Source organism: Triticum urartu, chromosome 4 (genome assembly GCF_003073215.2).
Source record: "Triticum urartu cultivar G1812 chromosome 4, Tu2.1, whole genome shotgun sequence".
Taxonomy (NCBI): Eukaryota; Viridiplantae; Streptophyta; class Magnoliopsida; order Poales; family Poaceae; genus Triticum; species Triticum urartu.
This window is the reverse complement of record NC_053025.1, coordinates 206,615,476-206,623,502: the sequence shown is the minus strand read 5'-3', so window position 1 is coordinate 206,623,502 and position 8,027 is coordinate 206,615,476. Positions and strand designations below refer to the sequence as shown.

The window sequence follows — 8,027 nt, the reverse complement described above, 5'->3', positions numbered from 1 at the left end:
TCATCGGTTGATCTATGATCCAATTGATGAACCATTTACTATGAGCATAGCAAACCCATGGTGGAGTTTGATTATTTGTTTTATTAATCAAGTTCATATTATAGATTTTAGCATAGTCATTTTGGGCATGAACCAATGTGGTTGTAGATCCGTGAACTCTTTGTTAATAAGTTATTTATCATATGCTCATGAGATGCCTAGGAGTCGCTCCCAATTATTTCATAATGTTGGAAGTAACATATCTACTAGATTAATTTTACCCTTGTTTTACATTGTTAAAGTAGTTGAACGCATTGCTTCGGTGCGATAATTGGTGGTACTCCATATATTTCTCTTTTATGCTTGTGTACCAATTTTTTAGAAGTACTGCCATGTGTAGGATCTTCATGTTTAATCTAGGCTTAGTTTAAATTGTATAAGTATATAATATGTGTTGCTTGAATTACTGATTCGTGTCTAGCTTTTGTTTATATTCACCGTTCATAAGAATGTCTACAACTTGTTGTATGATATCTATTTGTACCAATTTTGGAGATGCGTAGAATTGTGGTGAATTGCTATAAGCTTTACTTGTTTTATTTAATTGGAATATTTCATGTTTTAATTATTTTCATTTTGTTTAGCATGCTGATATATTATATAGTGATATCTTACATATGTTTATATATTTCTTCAGCCATGCATGTTACATGGGTATTATATATATTAAGTCATGTCGTGCTCTAAGTGTTGTTTATTTAAATCAACTACGTTACCTAGTTTTATCACTAGTGGTCATGAATTGGTATGTTATCTTAGAACTTAGTTATGGTTGTCGTGAATTGCTTGTTCTAAGTCTATCATTAGTATTTAGATTATTCGTCATACCATGTTTAAGGTCACTATCTTCATTCCCTAAGTTTTGTGATGATATATCGATTTTGCATCATGTTTTTGTGTTGATATTTATTGCATTATGAATTTTATTTCACTTTATGGTACAATTCGTATGCCTTTTCTCTCTTATTTTATAAGATTTATATGAAGAGGGAGAAGGAGCTGAAATTCTGGAATTCTAGACCGAAAAGGAGCAAATCTGAGATACCTATTCTGCACAACTCCAAATGTCTTGAATCTTTAGGAGAACTAGATCATTGATGGCGCGCGTTGCTGCGCCCGTCTATTTTTTCAATAAAATGGTACTAAAATTCACTTGTGTATTCATAAATAGGCATGAAATATGAAGGTTTTAATTTATTCATCCTAGAATAATAAGTCATCAGACAACCTAGGAAAATCCAAAATCTAAAATAGATTGAATTCAACAGTATTGCAGATCGTAATGAAGAAAATAGAAGTCTCACATGATAACCAAGACGCAAATCAGACAGACAAACTCAACTTAGGTTAGATATCAAGCTTTGATGTACATTTGTTACGAAACTGAGCAACTGAATAATAAAAAGAAAATAAACATGAATTTCTGCACCATACTTAACAAATAGCAATGCTTCTCTTAGGAGACACAAGGTCGTATGCTATTTAGTATAGTGTACATGTACACATATATTTGTATTACATGGGTGTGGTGCAAGTTTACATCAGTAAACATATTTCCCGCAAAAAAAGAAATACATCCCTATACATACAAGTGTATCATCACATTAGTCTTTTAACAACAAATAACTCACACAAGTAACCTCGATTAAAAAAAATATTAAATCTCTAAGAGATATGTGTAAATAATTGTATCGATCTATGCCGCTAATCTGGTTCTAATACTGTCCACTAAAACCACTCAATTTGATATAATTAATAGAAATGGCTATCTATGTAAAGAGGCACATGAATTGTTTCCATCTGAGTATAGCTTCCCCTGTTAGGATTTAAGTGGCATATGGTGTTTTTATTTTATATGATGAATAAGCAGTTATTATCAACACAAACATTTTTAGCACATCAGCTAAACATGTTCACATATATTCTGTCTAAACTCTAAACACATGAGCAATAGTGCAACATGAATAATATATTTCGCAATGGTCTACAATACAGATAAGAGAATTAAGGGTACTACAACATCATGCAAGTGCAACATGAATAATATATTTCGCAATGGTCTACAATACAGATAAGAGAATTAAGGGTACTACAACATCATGCAAGTCCAAAGGAAGACGCCAGATCACAAGAATGCAACATCACATTTTTCAAAAGTGGATATATCTTGTGCATAGCAAGTAGCAACACATTATTGGTTAGTTGCCTAACTAAACAAGGATGAGTAGCGCCACAACAGCTGGGCAGATGACACAAGTTTTTCTCAAGGATAAACTTCACAGTTCTAGATGAGCTTCAACCACTGCTTTCATTGTCGATAACATATGAAGTAAGGTTCGTAGTTATCTTTTTATGACAAGCGTGTGGACTTCTGATTTTTCCAAATGGTTACTTTATCACACAAAATAATTTGCAGTACATAACAAAGAGAAATTACCTTGAGAGTTGTATCTATATTCTGCATGTGGTCATGTATAATGTTGAAGAAAAAAATCAACAAAACATGCAGAAACTGACCAAGATCTACAAACTGTGCAGGAACACCATATCAGGCTTAGCAGGGGATGTAAGTTCAGATTTTTCTTCCAATAGATGTACAAATTAAAGATAGTTGTAGACAATGACCTTGCTGTTGCAAGAACTGAAGGAAAAAACTGCAGGCCCTTGACGCTGCATGCTATCATGGCTTGGGGAGCCCCACCTGCTCTCTATGATGCTATAAGAATCCAATATGTTAGCATTTCTTCCCAACAATAGGCTATCTTTACTTTAATACTCCCTCCGTTCCGAATTACTTGTCGTGGGTATGGATGTATCTAGATGTATTTTAGTTCTAGATACATCCATTTCTGCGACGAGTAATTTGGAACGGAGGGAGTAGTTCTGTAGATGGAAAAAATCTGAGCTGGTGCATTTGTTATTAGTGCAGATCATAAGATGAAATTCATGATTACCCAAAAAAATATAGAATGAATTAAGCACCACGGTTGGACTTCTTTAATATGCTCAAATGCTCAATCATGCTGAACTCTTCCTTATTTGCAGTGTAGACACAAAATGTCATATAATGTAAACATTTAGAGGTAACAACGATTGGTTTGATTGAATAGGCAGCAGTGCAGTTAATACTCGAGTGGATTCTCTCTTTCTTGAATATTGTTGCAGGTCATCACAAATTAGAATGTTGTGACCAGCTTTTACTTGCATAAGAGTAAGCTCTTACTTGAGACTACATATTAGTACTTCTTTCAGGGCAGCTTATGATGAAATATGCATCTCAGGAAGACCACCATACCTAACATATTTCCTACCATATGGTACCTACCATTCAAACCTGATTTACTTCAAATGCTTCTATGCATGCAGATTTCAATCATCTCCAAACTTTGCAAAATTGGAAAAGTTCATGATTGTAGGCTTCCGTGTGGAGAGCAACGTCAATTTTCCTATTTGTTTTCCCTGCATGGCTGTATTAATGCATTATCAAAGCATGGAACTGTAGCAAGGGGGCAGAGGCAAGGTGAGTAGAAGCGGATTGTTGTTCTACGATGCTGGTCGTTGTTGTCACCCGAGCATGGAGGTCGCACCTGCTGGATGTGCTTGCTGCTGCTGAACCGAACCGTTCCTATGTGTGTCGATGGTGTCCATGCGGACACGCACCAACACTTGACACGGTATTGGCCAGGTCCTGCAGGCCGAACTGGTCCATGAGCGCCTGCACCGGCCTCTTCTTCTCAAAGTGGTGATTTGACTGTAGAGTATGCAACATCAAGTAGTATGTGAACAAATGAAGTGATCGAATATAAAAACATGTATGAACTACAAATCATCAATAATCAAAATCTGAGGACCAGCATGTTCACAAGGTAAGGCAAAAAAGTTCTTCACCAAAATTTTACTGCAGCTTATTCCTTTTCTTTTCCTTTCCTTCACAGACCTGCACAATTATTAGAAGAAAATCATCTTTGATATATATTGACTGCAGATCAACGCTGAATCACTAATGGAAGTGAGTTTTGGGAGAGGGATTGGGGAGAGGAGGGGATAAAAAAATCATGAGCATGTACCTGTTCCCCTAAAGAGACGGTGGCAGCAAGGTCCATCTGAGCGCAGTCCCACATGAGGAGCTTGGTGTTGGATATTTATGTGGCTTTCAACATTTATGCTCGGAGGCCACGGCTATGGCAGCATCGAAGCGCTCGAATCCGTGGCCGAGGGTTTCCTCCTCCTCCTCATGGCCAGCCGTCGTGGCTATTATAAGTGCGCCGGCACCGGGTGGCGTCTTCGAGCTCTGGGATATGGCTACACGAGGTGCTGGGCGAGGATGCGGTGGGCGAGCAGCCGGCGGACGGCGACGAGGTACAGGAGGCCGTGGGCGAATAGGGAGGAGGCCCCGCTGGATGTGGAGGAAGGAGGACCGGAGGAGGGAGAAGCGAGGACGCGCTGCCGGGTCGTGCGGCGAACAAGGGCTAAGAAGCCAGACCAGGACGCGGTCTACGGCGGTGTCGGTGATGGCGGCGGCTCATCGAAACCTAGGTCGAGGACTCGGGAGATGAGAGATCGACAGGAACATTTTTTTAGAGTGATCGACAGGAGCTGTACGGGCGCTGCAAATAATGGTGCTAGATGGGCTTTCTGCGGGAGGGAGGCCCAATTAACCACATTGCACCGATTTTTCCACGGGAGTAGACACCCTCAGGATAGCTAGCCCACGTAGCGATTATTACGGGATGAAGCAGCAATCAGACGGCTGAAAACGGTTGAAACACGAGATCTGACGGCCAAAATCGCAGAGGGCGTGAGAGGGCTGGGAAGTGGTTCAGTTTTACTGTCCTTAATTTTTTTACAATATATAAAAAATATTGCGCGAAGAAACAACATAAGGGGACACGCCAAGTGGCCACAAGCCTGGGGGCGTGCGCTACCCCCTAGGGCGCGCCTCCCGAGCTTATGGGCCCCCTGGCCAGCCGCCGGTGTCCATCTTCTGCTATATAAAGGGTTTTTACCTAGAAAAAATCAGAAGGAGGCTTTTGGGATGAAGCGTCGCCATATCAAGGAGAAACCTGCGCAGAAGCAATCTAGGGCTCCGGCGGAGCTATTCTGCCGGGGAAACTTCCCTATGGGAGGGGGAAATCGAAGTTGTTGTCATCACCAACGATCCTCTCATCGAGGGAGGGTCAATCTTCATCAACATGTTCACCATCACCATCTCCTCTCAAACCCTATTTTATCTCTCGTATTCAATCTTTGTCTCAAAATCTCAGATTGGTACCTGTGGGTTGCTAGTAGTGTTGGTTACTCCTTGTAGTTGATGCTAGTTGGTTTATTTGGTGGAAGATCATATGTTCAGATCCTTAATGATATTCAATACCCCTCTAATCTTTAACATGAACATGCTTTGTGAGTAGTTACTTTTATTCCTGAGAACATGGGAGAAGTCTTGTTATAAGTAATCATGTGAATTGGGTATTTGTTCGATATTTTGATGAGATGTATGTGGTCTTTGAAGGAAATATGCCCTAGAGGCAATAATAAAGTTGTTATTTATATTTACTTATATCATCATAAATGTTTATTATTCATGCTAGAATCGTATTAACCGGAAACTTAGTACATGTGTGAATACATAGACAAACAGAGTATCCCTAGTATGCCTCTACTTGACTAGCTCGTTAATCAAAGATGGTTGATTTTCTTAGCCATAGACATGTGTTGTCATTTGATGAACGGGATCACATCATTAGAGAATGATGTGATGGAAAAGACCCATCCGTTAGGTTAGCATAATGACCGTTTTGTTTTTTCTTCTATTGCTTTCTTCTTGACTTATACATGTTCCTCAGACTATGAGATTATGCAACTCCCGAATACCGGAGGAAGACCTTATGTGCTATCAAACGTCGCAACGTAACTGGGTGATTATAAAGATTCTCTACAGGTATCTCCGATGGTGTTTGTTGAGTGGGCATAGATCAAGATTAGGATTTGTCACTCCGTGTATCGGAGAGGTATCTCTGGGCCCTCTCGGTAATGCACATCACTATGAGCCTTGCAAGCAATGTGTCTAATGAGTTAGCCACATGATAATGCATTATGGACCGAGCAAAGAGACTTGCCGGTGACGACATTGAACTAGGTATGATGATACCGACGATCGAATCTCGGGCAAGTAACATACCGATGAAAAAGGGAACAATGTATGTTGTTATGCGGTTTGACCGATAAAGATCTTCGTAGAATATGTAGGAGCTAATATGAGCATCCATGTTCTGCTATTGGTTATTGATCGGATATATGTCTTGATCATGTTTACATAGTTCTCGAACTCGTACGGTCCGCACGCTTAACATTCAAAGACGATTTGTATTATGAGTTTCATGTTTTGATGAACCGAAGTTTGTTCGGAGTCCCCGATGAGATCACAAACATGACGAGGACTCTCTAAATGGTCGATACATAAGGATTGATATATTGGAAGGTTATGTTTGGTCACCGGAATGGTTTCGAATAGGTTCAGGCATTTTCCGGAGTACCGGGGGTTACCGGAACCCCCCGGGGGATTAATGGACCTTAGTGGAGAAGAGAGAGGGATGGCCATAGGTGGCGCGCCCCCTTGCCCAGTCTGAATTGGAGGGCGGCGCCCCACTCCTTCCTTCTCTTCTCTCCTCTTTCCCTTCTTCTCCTACTTGGACTAGGAAAGGGGGGGACTGAATCCTACTTGGACTAGGAGTCCATGTAGGACTCCCCCCATGGCGCGCCCCCTCCTAGGGCCGACCTCCTCTCATCCCCTTTATATATGTGGGGAATGGGCACCCCAAAGATACACAAGTTGATCTTTTCCGTGTGCGGTGATACCTCTCCAACGTATCTATAATTTTTAATTGCTCCATGCTATATTATTTACTGTTTTGAATGTTTATGGGCTTTATTATACACTTATATATCATTTTTGGGACTAACCTATTAATCCAGAGCCCAGTGTCAGTTTCTGTATTTACCCTGTTTTAGGGTTTTGAAGAAAAGGAAAATCTAACGGAGTCCAATTGTCCTGAAACTTCACGGAACTTATTTTTGGATGGAAAGAAGCCCAGAAGACTTGGAGTGCACGTCGGGGGATCTGCGAGGAGGTCATGAGGCAGGGGGCGCGCCCTCCACCCTTGTGAGCCCCTCGTGGCCCCCCTGACGTACTTCTTCCGCCTATATATCTCCATATAGCCTAAAAACATCCGGGAGAACAATAGATCGGGAGTTCCGCCGCCAGAAACTCCATAGCCACCGAAAGCCAATCTAGACCCGTTCCGGCACCCTGCCGGAGGGGGCAATCCCTCTCCGGTGTCCATCTTCATCATCCCGGTGCTCTCCATGACGAGGAGGGAGTAGTTCTCCCTCGGGCTGAGGGTATGTACCAGTAGCTATGTGTTTGATCTCTCTCTCTCTCTCGTGTTCTTGAGGTGATACGATCTTGATGTATCGCGAGCTTTGCTATTATATTTGGATCCTATGATGTTTCTTCCCCCCTCTACTCTCTTGTAATGAATTGAGTTTTCCCTTGAAGTAATCTTATCGGATTGAGTCTTTAAAGATTTGAGAACACTTGATGTATGTCTTGCCGTGCGTATCTGTGGTGACAATGGGATACCACTTGATCCACTTGATGTATGTTTTGGTGATCAACTTGCGGGTTCCGCCCATGAACCTATGCATAGGGGTTGGCACACGTTTTCGTCGTGATTCTCCGGTAGAAACTTTGGGGCACTCTTTGAGGTCCTTTGTGTTGGTTGAATAGATGAATCTGAGATTGTGTGATGCATATCGTATAATCATGCCCACGGATACTTGAGGTGATATTGGAGTATCTAGATGACATTAGGGTTTTGGTTGATTTATGTCTTAAGGTGTTATTCTAGTACGAACTCTAGGGCTGTTTGTGACACTTATAGGAATAGCCCAACGGATTGGTTGGAAAGAATAACTTTGAGGTGGTTTCG

General features: G+C 41.1%; 1 long non-coding RNA gene across 2 annotated transcripts; it reads right to left on the bottom strand.

Moving 5' to 3' along the window:
• Positions 1-1,365: 1,365 nt before the first annotated feature.
• LOC125551311 lies at positions 1,366-4,635 on the bottom strand. Of its 2 annotated transcripts, XR_007302413.1 has the most exons (4): positions 4,107-4,635; positions 3,928-3,976; positions 3,627-3,790; positions 1,366-3,506 (listed from the first exon to the last, which is right to left on the bottom strand). It is a non-coding gene; the product is annotated as an uncharacterized LOC125551311 (long non-coding RNA). The 2 variants fall into 2 exon arrangements; XR_007302412.1 differs by having other exon boundaries at positions 1,366-3,790; positions 4,107-4,634.
• Between the last annotated feature and the right edge of the window lie 3,392 nt (positions 4,636-8,027).